Source organism: Oncorhynchus gorbuscha, linkage group LG24 (assembly GCF_021184085.1).
Source record: "Oncorhynchus gorbuscha isolate QuinsamMale2020 ecotype Even-year linkage group LG24, OgorEven_v1.0, whole genome shotgun sequence".
Classification (NCBI taxonomy): domain Eukaryota; kingdom Metazoa; phylum Chordata; class Actinopteri; order Salmoniformes; family Salmonidae; genus Oncorhynchus; species Oncorhynchus gorbuscha.
The window spans coordinates 10,096,362-10,109,619 of NC_060196.1; the positions used below are offsets into that span (position 1 = coordinate 10,096,362).

At 43.9% G+C, this 13,258-nt stretch overlaps 1 protein-coding gene across 1 annotated transcript in view; it reads right to left on the reverse strand.

The window, feature by feature from the left end:
- LOC124012386 (zinc finger protein 205-like) overlaps positions 1–13,258 on the reverse strand; it is a 303,385-nt gene that overhangs the window by 84,925 nt on the left and 205,202 nt on the right. The window lies entirely within an intron of this gene.

The following is a 13,258-nucleotide window of genomic DNA, read 5'->3' on the forward strand; positions in this document are numbered from 1 at the left end:
TTGTTCAGAGTTTAGATTGTGTGTTTTCCAGATAGTCATGCTAGGGTATATAAGTAATCCCATGAGAGAATTTGTTACGAACCCAGTACCGTATTTCACGTGTCAAGTTTATGGTCATGTTGCAGCAGTATGTAGTAAGGAGATTCCGAGGTGTGAGAAGTGTGCAGGAGGGGATGGGACAAAAGAGTGTGTAGTTTAATTGGAAAAAGTAGAGTGTGTCAATTGTGGGGGTGGCCATGTTGCTGGGGATCATAAATGTCCTGTGCGAGTGAGACAAGTTGAGGTTGCCAGGGTGACAGCAGTGCAGAAAGTGTCATGCTGAGGCAGTGAGGAAAGTAGAGGATGGAGGGCTAAGAGTGAGGGAGCCTGAGAGGATCCCTGTGAGTAGTAAGCCAGAAGAGTGACCCCAACAGTTTGTGCTTTAGTAAGGTTGGCTTCTTGGTGTTTATTGCTATGGTCATTAATTGTACCGCACAGATGGAAATGAAATCCCAGAAGATTGAATTGGTAGTAGCAGCAGCAGAGATATTTTGGGGTATCAGAGATTTTAGTGCATAAAAACTACAGTGGGTTTTGAGAGATGGATTTCCAGCCTCCCAGGCCGACGGCCTGGTGTAGGATCTATTGGGGCCAAAGTAGTGGGAAGGTGTGTGGGGGATAGTGTTATATATACAGAACCAGTCAAAAGTTTGGACACACCTATTCATTTAAGGGTTTTCTTTATTTGTACTATTTTCTACATTGTAGAATAATAGTGAAGACATCAAAACTATGAAATAACACACAGAATCACGTAGTAACCAAAAAAGTGTTGAACAAATCTAAATATATTTTATATTTGAGATTCTTCAAAGTAGCCACCCTTTGCCTCGATAACAGCTTTGCACACTCTTGGCATTCTCTCAACCAGCTTCATGAGGAATGCTTTTCCAACAGTCTTGAAGGAGTTCCCATATATGCTGAGCACTGCTTTTCCTTCACTCTGAGGTCCAACTCATCCCAAACCATCTCAATTGGGTTGAGGTTGTGGAGGCCAGGTCATCTGATGCAGCACTCCATCACTCTCATTCTTGGTCAAATAGCCCTTACACAGCCTGGAGGTGTGTTGGGTCATTGTCCTGTTAAAAAAACAAAAGATAGTCCCACTAAGTTTAAACCAGATGGGATGGCGTATCGCTGCAGAATGCTGTGGTAGCCACGCTGGTGAAGTGTGCCTTGAATTCTAAATAGATCACAGACAGTGTCAACAGCAAAGCACCATCACACCTCCTCCTCCATGCTTCACGGTGGGAACAACATGAGGAGATCCGTTCACCTACTCTGCGTTTCACAAAGATTTCACCACCCATGCTGTTGGTGGAGGTAACGCACCATCCTCTTTGGCACTATTCGACATCCTGTCTCATCTCGTATGTTTTGCATCATCTGTGCCTTGCAAAAATATTCGACCCCCTTGAACTTTGCGACCTTTTGCCACATTTCAGGCTTCAAACATAAAGATATAAAACTGTATTTTTTTGTGAAGAATCAACAACAAGTGGGACACAATCATGAAGTGGAACAACATTTATTGGATATTTCAAACTTTTTTAACAAATCAAAAACTGAAAAATTGGGCGTGTGTATGTTGGAAAGCAGACTGAACTGGGTGATCCTCTAGGATTTGGATTTGTACTTAGCTGAATTCTGTTTCTCTTTAACCTATAAAAAAAATCCCTAATCCTTGCTGATGACAAGAATACCCATAACATGATGCAGCCACCACCATGCTTGAACAGTGATGTGTAATGTTGGATTTTCCCCAAACATAACACTTTGTATTCAGGACATGAAGTTAATTTCTTTGCCACATTGTTTGCCTTGCTGCAAACAGGATGCATGTTTTGGAACATTTTTATTCTGTTCAGGTTTCCTTCTTTTCAATGAGTCATTTAGGTTAGTATTGTGGAGTAATTTACAATGGTGTTGATCCATCCTCAGTTCTCTCATATCACAACCATTAAACTCTGTAACTGTTTTAAAATCACCATTGGCCTCAGTTTCCTTCATCTCTGATGTCTGTATCTTTGTAGTGACTGGGATTTATACACCATCCAAAGCCTAATTAATAACTTCACCATGCTCAAACGGATGTTGAGTCATTTTGTATTTATTTGTACCCATCTACCAATCGTTGCCGTTCTTTGCGAGGTATTGAAAAACCTCCCTGGTCTTTGTGGTTCAATCTGTGCTGAAATTCACTACTCGATTGAGAAATCTTACAGATAATTGTATGTTTGGAGTACAGAGATGGGGTAGTCATTGAAAAATCATGCAACTTATGTGATCTGTTAAAAACAGTTTTATTCCTGAACTTATTTAGGCTTGCCATAACTAAGGGTTTGAATATTTCTTGACTCAATCACTTTTTATAGCTACTGTTTACAGGCGTCCTGGGCCGTATACATCATTCCTCACTGAGTTCCCTGAATTCCTATTGGGCCTTGTAGTCATGGCAGATAATATTCCTTCTGTAGCTCAGTTGGTAGAGCATGGCGCTTGTAACGCCAGGGTAGTGGGTTCGATCCCCAGGACCACCCATACGTAGAATGTATGCACACATGACTGTAAGTCGCTTTGGATAAAAGCGTCTGCTAAATGGCATATATTATATTATTATATTCACATTTTTGGTGACTTTAATATTCACATGGAATAGTCCACAGACCCACTCCAAAAGGCTTTCGGAGCCATCATCGACTCAGTTGGGTTTGTCCAACATGTCTCCGAACCTACTCACGGCCACAGTCACTCTGGACCTAGTTTTGTCCCGTGGAATAAATATTGTGGATCTTAATGTTTTTCATCATAATCCCGGACCATTTTATTACATTTGCAACAAATAATCTGCTCAGACCCCAACCAAGGACCATCAAAAGTCGTACTTTAACTTCACGAACAACCCAAAGATTCCTAGATGCCCTTCCAAATCAAATCAAATCAAATGTATTTATATAGCCCTTCGTACATCAGCTGATATCTCAAAGTGCTGTACAGAAACCCAGCCTAAAACCCCAAACAGCAAACAATGCAGGTGTAAAAGAACGGTGGCTAGGAAAAACTCCCTAGAAAGGCCAAAACCTAAGAAGAATCCTAGAGAGGAACCAGGCTATGTGGGGTGGCCAGTCCTCTTCTGGCTGTGCCGGGTAGAGATTATAACAGAACATGACCAAGATGTTCAAATGTTCATAAATGACCAGCATGGTCGAATAATAATAAGGCAGAACAGTTGAAACTGGAGCAGCAGCACAGTCAGGTGGACTGGGGACAGCAAGGAGCCATCATGTCAGGTAGTCCTGGGGCACGGTCCTAGGGCTCAGGTCCTCCGAGAGAGAGGAAGAAAGAGAGAATTAGAGAGAGCATATGTGGGGTGGCCAGTCCTCTTCTGGCTGTGCCGGGTGGAGATTATAACAGAACATGGCCAAGATGTTCAAATGTTCATAAATGACCAGCATGGTTGAATAATAGACCCCCTTCCAGACCCCCTCCGCCTACCCAAGGACGTCAGAGTACAAAAATCGGCTAACCACCTAACCGAGGAACTAAATTTAACCTTGCGTAATACTATAGATGCAGTCACACCCCTAAAAACAAAAAACATTTGTCGAAAGAAACTAGCTCCCTGGTATACAGAAAATACCCGAGCCCTGAAGCAAGCTTCCAGAAAATTGGAACAGATATGGCTCTACACCAAACTAAAAGTCTTCTGACTAGTGTAACAGGGTTATTATTGGATGGCATTCACTTCAGTAGTGATAAATTCATTAACTTCTTTGACGAAAAGATCATGATCATTAGAAATCAAATTACGGACTCATCTTTAAATCTGCGTATTTCTCCAAAACTCAGTTGTCCTAAGTCTGCACAACACTGCCAGAACCTAGGATTAAGGGAGACACTCAAGTTGTTTAATACTATATCTCTTGACACATTGATGAAAATAGTCATGGCCTCTAAACCTTCAAGATGCATACTGGACCATATTCCAACTAAACTACTGAAAGAGCTGCTTCCTGTGCTTGGCCCATAACATAAAACATAATAAACGGCTCCCAACCCACCGGATGTGTACCAAACTCACTAAAGGTGGCAGTAATCTGGCCTCGCTTGAAAAAGCCAAACTTTGACCCAGAAAATATAAACTATCGGCCTATATTGAATCTCCCATTCCTCTCAAAGAAATTCAAAAAAGCTGTTGCGCAGCAACTCATTGCCTTTTTCTGAAGACAAACAATACGAAACACTTCAGTCTGGTTTGAGACCCCATCATAACACTGAGACTGCACTCGTGAAGTTGGTAAATTACATTTTAATGCCGTCAGACCAAGGCTCTGCATCTGTCCTTGTGCTCCTAGACCTTAGTGCTGATTTTGATACCATCGATCACCACATTCTTTTGAAGAGATTGGAAACTCAAATTGGTCTAGACGGACAAGTTCTGGCCTGGTTTAGATCTTATCTGTCGGAAAGATATTAGTTTGTCTCTGTGAATAGTTTGTCCTCTGAGAAATCAAATGTACATTTTGGTGTTCCTCAAGGTTCTGTTTTAGGATCCCTATTGTTTTCACTATATATTTTACCTCTTAGTGATGTCATTCGGAAACATAATGCTAACTTTCACAGCTATGCGGACACTACACAGCTGTACATTTCGATGAAAAATAGTGAAGCCCCAAAATTGCCCTCCCTGGAAGCCTGTGTTTCAGAAGTTGATGGCGGCAAATGTTTTACTTTTAAACTTGGACAAAACAGAGATGATAGTTCTAGGTCCCAAGAAACAAAGAGATCTTCTGTTGGATCTGACAATGAATCTTGATGGTTGTACAGTCATCTCAAATAAAACTGTGAAGGACCTCGGGCGTTACTTTGGACCCTGATCTCTCTTTTGACGAACATATCAAGACTGTTTCAAGGATGTCTTTTTTCCATCTACGTAACATTGCAAAAATCAGAAACTTTCTGTCCAAAAATGATGCAGAAAAATGTAGCCATGCTTTTGTCACTTCTAGATTAGACTACTGCAATGCTCTACTTTCCAGCTACCCAGATAAAGCACTAAATAAACTTCAGTTAGTGCTAAACATGGCTGCTAAAAAACCCAAATTTGATCATATAACTCCAGTGCTAGCCTCTCTACACTGGCTTCCTGATAAGGCAAGAGCTGATTTCAAGGTTTTACTGCTAATCTACAAAGCAGTACATGGGCTTGCTCCTACCTATCTTTCCAATTTGGTCCTGCCATACATACCTACACATACGCTACGGTCACAAGACGCAGGCTTCCTTATTGTCCCTAGAATTTCTAAGCAAACAGCCGGAGGCACAGCATTCTCCTATAGAGCTCCATTTTTATGGAATGGTCTGTCTGGCCATGTGAGCAACTCAAACTCTGCCTCGACCTTTAAGTCTTTATTTAAGACTCATATCTTCATTAGGTCCTATGATTGAGTGTAGTCACTTGAGTGTGCTGATTCACTGATGTGATCTTCCTGTCCGGGTTGACGCCCCCCACGGGTTCATACCATGGGGGGAGATCTTCGTGGGCTATACACAGCCTTTTCTCAGGGTAGTAAGTTGGTGGTTTGAAGATATCCCTCTAGTGGTGTGGAGGCTGTGCTTTGGTAAAGTGGGTGGGGATATATTCTACCTGGTTGGCCCTGTCCGGGGGGTATCGTTGAACGGGGCCATAGTGTCTCCCGACCCCTCCTGTCTCAGCCTACAGTATTTATGCTGGAGTTTATGTGTTGGGGGGCTTGGGTCAGTCTGTTATATCTGGAGTATTTCTCCTGTCTTATCTAGTGTCCTGTGTGAATTTAAGAATGCTCCCGCTAATTCTCTCTCTCTTTCTCAACACTACCTGGCATGATGACTCCTTGTTTACCCCAGTCCACCTGGTCGTGCTGCTGCTCCAGTTTCAACTGTTCTGCCTGCGGCTATGGAACCCTGATCTGTTTACCAGATGTGCTACCTTGTCCCGTACCTGCTGTTTTCTCTTCCCTCTGCTCAAACCTTCTCCAACCTATCTCCTGATTTAGCCTCCTCAACCCTCCTCTCCTCCCTTTCTGCATCCTTTGACTCTCTATGTCCCCTATCCTCCAGGCCGGCTCGGTCCTCCCCTCCCGCTCCGTGGCTCGACGACTCATTGCGAGCTCACAGAACAGGGCTCCGGGCAGCCAAGCGGAAATGGAGGAAAACTCGCCTCCCTGCGGACCTGGCATCCTTTCACTCCCCCCTCTCTACATTTTCCTCCTCTGTCTCTGCTGCTAAAGCCACTTTCTACCACTCTAAATTCCAAGCATCTGCCTCTAACCCTAGGAAGCTCTTTGCCACCTTCTCCTCCCTCCTGAATCCTCTCCCCCCCTCCTCCCTCTCTGCAGATGACTTCGTCAACCATTTTGAAAAGAAGGTCGACGACATCCGATCCTCGTTTGCTAAGTCAAACGACACCGCTGGTTCTGCTCACACTGCCCTACCCTGTGCTCTGACCTCTTTCTCCCCTCTCTCTCCAGATTAAATCTCGCGTCTTGTGACGGCCGGCTGCCCAACAACCTGCCCCCTCGCTCATCAACTCATCCCTGACCGCTGGCTACGTCCCTTCCGTCTTCAAGAGAGCGAGAGTTGCACCCCTTCTGAAAAAACCTACACTCGATCCCTCCGATGTCAACAACTACAGACCAGTATCCCTTCTTTCTTTTCTCTCCAAAACTCTTGAACGTGCCGTCCTTGGCCAGCTCTCCCGCTATCTCTCTCAGAATGACCTTCTTGATCCAAATCAGTCAGGTTTCAAGACTAGTCATTCAACTGAGACTGCTCTTCTCTGTATCACAGAGGCGCTCCGCACTGCTAAAGCTAACTCTCTCTCCTCTGCTCTCATCCTTCTAGACCTATCGGCTGCCTTCGATACTGTGAACCATCAGATCCTCCTCTCCACCCTCTCCGAGTTGGGCATCTCCGGCGCGGCCCACGCTTGGATTGCGTCCTACCTGACAGGTCGCTCCTACCAGGTGGCGTGGCGAGAATCTGTCTCCTCACCACGCGCTCTCACCACTGGTGTCCCCCAGGGCTCTGTTCTAGGCCCTCTCCTATTCTCGCTATACACCAAGTCACTTGGCTCTGTCATAACCTCACATGGTCTCTCCTATCATTGCTATGCAGACGACACACAATTAATCTTCTCCTTTCCCCCTTCTGATGACCAGGTGGCGAATCGCATCTCTGCATGTCTGGCAGACATATCAGTGTGGATGACGGATCACCACCTCAAGCTGAACTTCGGCAAGACGGAGCTGCTCTTCCTCCCGAGGAAGGACTGCCCGTTCCATGATCTCGCCATCACGGTTGACAACTCTATTGTGTCCTCCTCCCAGAGCGCTAAGAACCCTGGCGTGATCCTGGACAACACCCTGTCGTTCTCAACTAACATCAAGGCGGTGGCCCGTTCCTGTAGGTTCATGCTCTACAACATCCGCAGAGTACGACCCTGCCTCACACAGGAAGCGGAGCAGGTCCTAATCCAGGCACTTGTCATCTCCCGTCTGGATTACTGCAACTCGCTGTTGGCTGGGCTCCCTGCCTGTGCCATTAAACCCCTACAACTCATCCAGAACGCCGCAGCCCGTCTGGTGTTCAACCTTCCCAAGTTCTCTCACGTCACCCCGCTCCTCCGCTCTCTCCACTGGCTTCCAGTTGAAGCTCGCATCCGCTAAAAGACCATGGTGCTTGCCTACGGAGCTGTGAGGGGAACGGCACCTGAGTACCTCCAGGCTCTGATCAGGCCCTACACCCAAACAAGGGCACTGCGTTCATCCACCTCTGGCCTGCTCGCCTCCCTACCACTGAGGAAGTACAGTTCCCGCTCAGCCCAGTCAAAACTGTTCGCTGCTCTGGCCCCCCAATGGTGGAACAAACTCCCTCACGACGCCAGGACAGCGGAGTCAATCACCACCTTCCGGAGACACCTGAAACCCCACCTCTTTAAGGAATACCTAGGATAGGATAAAGTAACCCTCCCCCCCCCTTAAAAGATTTAGATGCACTATTGTAAAGTGGCTGCTCCACTGGATGTCATAAGGTGAACGCACCAATTTGTTAGTCGCTCTATGTAAAAATGTAATTTGATACTATGCAAACATGCTAGTTGATTTGATTACTTGCCACTATTTAATGGTTTGATAATTCAAAGACATGGTCTAACACGTAAGACAAAATTAATCAAGACCTGGGCCCATATCCACAAAGAGTCTCAGAGTAAGAGTGCTGATCTAGGATCAGGTCCGCACCTGTCTATACAGAGGTATTAATTATGATCTAAAAGGTACAACTCTAGGCACTGTGGATAAGGGCCCTGAACAAATACCATTCAGACAGTAGTTTACATTGGGCTCACTTCAGTGAGACTGTATGTGGTCCTGTGCTGCTCAGCTGGTTCCTCTGTGGGTTCAGGAGGAGGTGTAGTCTGGTTGTCCTCCATGACCATGGTCACCTCAGGGTCCCCCAAATCCTCCCCACACCCCTCCTCCTTCACCAGCAGCACCTCTGGACCCTCCTCCTCCTAGAGGAGAGAGGTGATACAGATTACACAGACATACACTCCCTCAGGTACGTACACATCAGAGGCGGCTGGTGGCACCTGAATTGAGGAGGCCTATAGTAATGGCTGCAATGGAGTAAATGGAATGGAATCAAACACATGGGTGTGGTTGATACTATTCCATTGACTCCATTCCAGCCATTATGAGCCGTCCTCTCACCAGCCTCCTGTGTTACACACGCACACACAGATAAAACACTTTCAACATTTACCCATCCCCACTGTTTCAGTCCTATACTGTAGTTACAGAATGACTTCATTGTTGTTAAACCCATCATGGTGGACCTATGATGTTGTGGGTAAATATAAGTCAGCTATGATAAGACAAAAGTCATCAAAAGACAAACATGACTAAACTATTATGACATGTACAGTAGAGGTTTGTTAGCATGAAGCAATTTGAGGTGCGTCTAAAGCGTAGGTATATTTAGAATAGGGTGAGATCAGAAGTGATGTATACTAAAGAGAGTCCATGGAAATTCCCATGTGTTTATTAAACATAAAGAAGTATTAAATACACTATGTAAACCACACATACACGCATCAACAAAAAATCTGCATGAACTCAAACTGACATTATATTCTCATTGAAAAGTGTATTGGAAAAAAAGAGTAGTCAAATGGAAGTAATGAAATAGGCATTTGTGAACATCATATATCCTACACAGTACAAACACAATATGTAACAGACTTTTTAGGCTTATACATATCACACAATGTCTGGATGTATTATTCTACCCAGGAATATTCTACACTGAGATCTGTTACTCTTGTTATTCAAAATTGTCTTTAATGCAGGGTTTGATGTAAATGTCAGAAGCTATCGAGTAGAATGGATACTATCTATGTTATCGAGTGAATGCCTTTTATGCTAGTGTATCCTGAGGTAGCACTTCTCTGAGAACCTCTTTCCACAGTGTGTACAGCCTCTCTCCTGTGTGGACCTTCAGGTGCCTCTTCAGGTTGGACGAGTGTGAGAAACTGGCCCGGCACAGGTGGCAGACGAAGGCTTTCTCCCCTGTGTGAAACCTCTGGTGGATCTCCACCTTCTGGGGGCAGCTGAAGCCTTTGTTACAGAACACACAGAGGAACCGTTTCTCTTTATTACCGCCTGATGTTGCCCCCCCCCTCTTAGCATGGGCTCTAGCCCTGTTGTTTGAGTTCAATACCTGATCGAAAAGGACGCGGCTGTGTAAATCGGAAGTGCACACATTTGGATTTGTCTCCAAGCTTTCCCTATAATCTAAGTGTCCGTTTCTTAGGTGACTATCTGCATTCCATGTGGGTAGAACGTCACCCTCCACTTTCACAGTCACTTTATCTACGACGAGACCCTCCCCTTTATTATCCAGGCACCCTTCAGAGTATATACTACTACTGTACTGGTTCCAGTCCCCTTTAGACAGATCAGTCTGTGTCTCTAAACCCAAGGGCATGTTGCTAGAGTCCATCTCTGTAGTGTAAGAACAAGACAGATCATCACCACCAGTGTCTAACGTATCACCATCTCCAAGGGAATTAACAGTCCCCTGGCTCTGGTGAAATACCGGTAAATACTCTTGAGCTAGAAGCAGGAGAAGAGCCCAGTGGCCCCAGTCCCAGTCTCTCTGGGTCTGATGCTATGTGTAAGAGCCTTTGTGTTACAGTTAAAGTCTTTGTGTCTGTCTCTGACTTGAGGACAGCGTTCTGCTTTCCACTGACCTCCGTGATGCTGTGTCAGGTCCTGGGCTGGGCGGTGAGGTCCTCCGTGGCTACAGGGGGCGCACTAGACGCAGATCCAGTCTGGATGTCTCTGCTGTGTCATGAGTCCTCCTCTCCTTCAGTCCTCTCCTGCTTGACCAGAGACGATCCTCCAGGACCTGCCGCCTCTGTATCTGCAGACTGACACAAGAAGAGAGATGGTACATGAGTTGAATTGGATAACAAGGTTGTAGGGAAGTCTCACAAACACCCATATCCTCCTGAGACTCAGCAATTCATTTTTGCTGTTTAGTTTTTGATCTAAGGCCATACATGCCACTGTGTCAGGTCCTGTTGTACATTTGAGAGGACATTCTGGGCATTTAAATGATATCACGTGTGGGGGTGTCATAATCATACTTCTGTCTTTTTGCTTCTTCAAAATGGCTATCATCACAACTAGCACATTTTATGGTAAGTGTGTGCAATTATAATCAAATAGTTTCCTATAGCCGTTTATAATCTCAAGAATAGTTTGGTGAGTATTCATATGTTCTTTCCAGATTAAATAAGAGCTTGTTAATAAAGGTCCTCTGTTCATGTTTACTATCAACTGAATTCTAATGGCTACTACAGTGCACATATAGATTTAAAAAATCTATACAAATATTTGTCCACATTTGTTTCTTTGTAACCTTTTTTCGTTGACTCTCAGGTGGCTATGGCAGATAAATGAGGATGTACATGTAAGCAAGTGAATAGCTGAGGGAAGCCTTTCTGAAATAAACTGGTCACATTTGATGTAACTGTAATTAACTGTAATTAACAAGTAACTGTCATTTTTTTATGCAACACAATTACACAAACCTCTATCATGATAACATGCTGGGTTGAGGTTCCACCCCCCTCATCAACAGTGATTGGTTGGTCATCTCTCCATGTATTGTGTCCCGCTGGCGTCACAGAGATCCTGTGGCCTCCAGTGAGATGTCTTTCACCTAAGAGAGTCATTGGGAGAAAAGAGGTGGTTAGGTTAGGTACTGTCAATGCTCAGCTGTATATTTATTTACACTGTCAAGAATTGGCGAGGATGTAAGGTAATACCAATTTCTTGATATACTGTTTTCATTGACTAAATAATAGGAAAATCATTAAATCAAGAATCTAGTTAGAATATGATTTTGTGTCTAAGTAATCAGGGGAATCAAGGGAATTATTACTTTTTTATCCAAAAACTGACCAAAACCCAATTCTGGGTAACACATCTGAACAAGTGTGCAGAGGGGAACTGGGCGACAGGCACTGAGCTAAATATGAAAGGCGACGCAGCCTCCGCCTCTTTCAACATGTACCTCTTGACATTCCTCCATGTCGGTCGACGATCGTGTCACAACTAGGACGACTGGCGAGGACGCGCTCCCGTGACACCTTCAGTTCCAATAGCTGTAGTTTCCTCCGCAATGCCCTGTTTTCTTTCTGGCTTTGAGAAATGTCCAAACGAAACACTTCATAGTCATCGTCTACGAGTTTACAGATATCTGCCACGGCTGCATTCGCTGGCACCTCCATGATGGAGGCTATTTGAGTGTGAAAAACCATACAGTTAGCCATGATCGTTAGCAGCTAGCTACCTAGCCTTACCTTAAGAACACCGATCAACCAAGTCCTGTCTCCAACACGAATTAAAGTCTACATGGGGTAAGTATGTGATGCTGTGCTGTTAAATGTGTCATATTAGTTCCAAAATTGTGTTAATAAACGTCTAAATAACAACAAAAGCACAAACGTGGAAATTATTTTTGGTCACTGTTCACTTCCGTTTACACTGAAAAGAAATTATCTTATTGGTGATGGCGTCAAATAACGTGATCAGTATCTTTCAGGCTCAGAGGAGCAGACTTGTTTAGGGTGGGCAAGAACAGAGTAGAATATAATTACTTTATTCCAAATGTAAGGTAAAAAGGTGCTTTATCTATATAATTACTTTATTCCATCTAAATCCCCTCTGTTGGTTGGCGTCATAACTCAAAGGGGGGGGGACATAAATGAAAAGGTGATGCGCATTGTTTTTTTTTAGTTATGTTTATTACGTTGAATATCAAATCACATATTCGTGATCAGTATCTTTCAGGCTCAGAGGAGCAGACTTGTTTAGGAAGAACCGTGTGTTAGCAAGAACAGAGTAGAATATAATTACTTTATTCCATCTACATCCCCTCTGTAAGGTAACTATGCAACGGTGCTTTATCTATATAATTACTTTATTCCATCTAAATCCCCTCTGTAAGGTAAATATGCAATTGTGCTTTATCCTAGGTTTACTGTCTCTCTAAACACAGGTATTTACAAGCCTGTTTCAAATGACAAGTTAGCCGCATACCCCTCATTAACCCTTGGTTAACTACCCTCCTAAACAGAAGTAAACAGGTCCTATACTCTGGCCCAGTTTGAAGAGACCAGTCGGTCTGCAATATCAAATACAGGTGCACTTTAGTTAATGTTTAATATTTCACCTCGGCCATCACACAACTTCAAGCTACTTTATAGGCCATTTACTTCAAACAGCATTTTGTGTTTATTAAACACAGTGTCAAATACACCATATGAAAACCACAAATACACATCTCAACTAAACATCTGCATGAACTTGATAAACGTAATTCATTTTCTCATTAAAAGTGTCTTGGGGATAAAATGAAGTAGTTGAATGGAAGTAATGTAACAGGCATTTGTGAACAAACTCAGCAAAGAAAGAAACATCCTCTCACTGTCAACTGCGTTTATTTTTAGCCAACTTAAAATGTGTAAATATTTGTATGAACATAAGATTCAACAACAGGCGCATAAACTGAATAAGATCCACAGACATGTGACTAACAGAAATGGAATAATGTGTCCCTGAACAAAGGGAGGGGGGCATTATCAAAAGTAAGTCAGTATCTGGTGTGG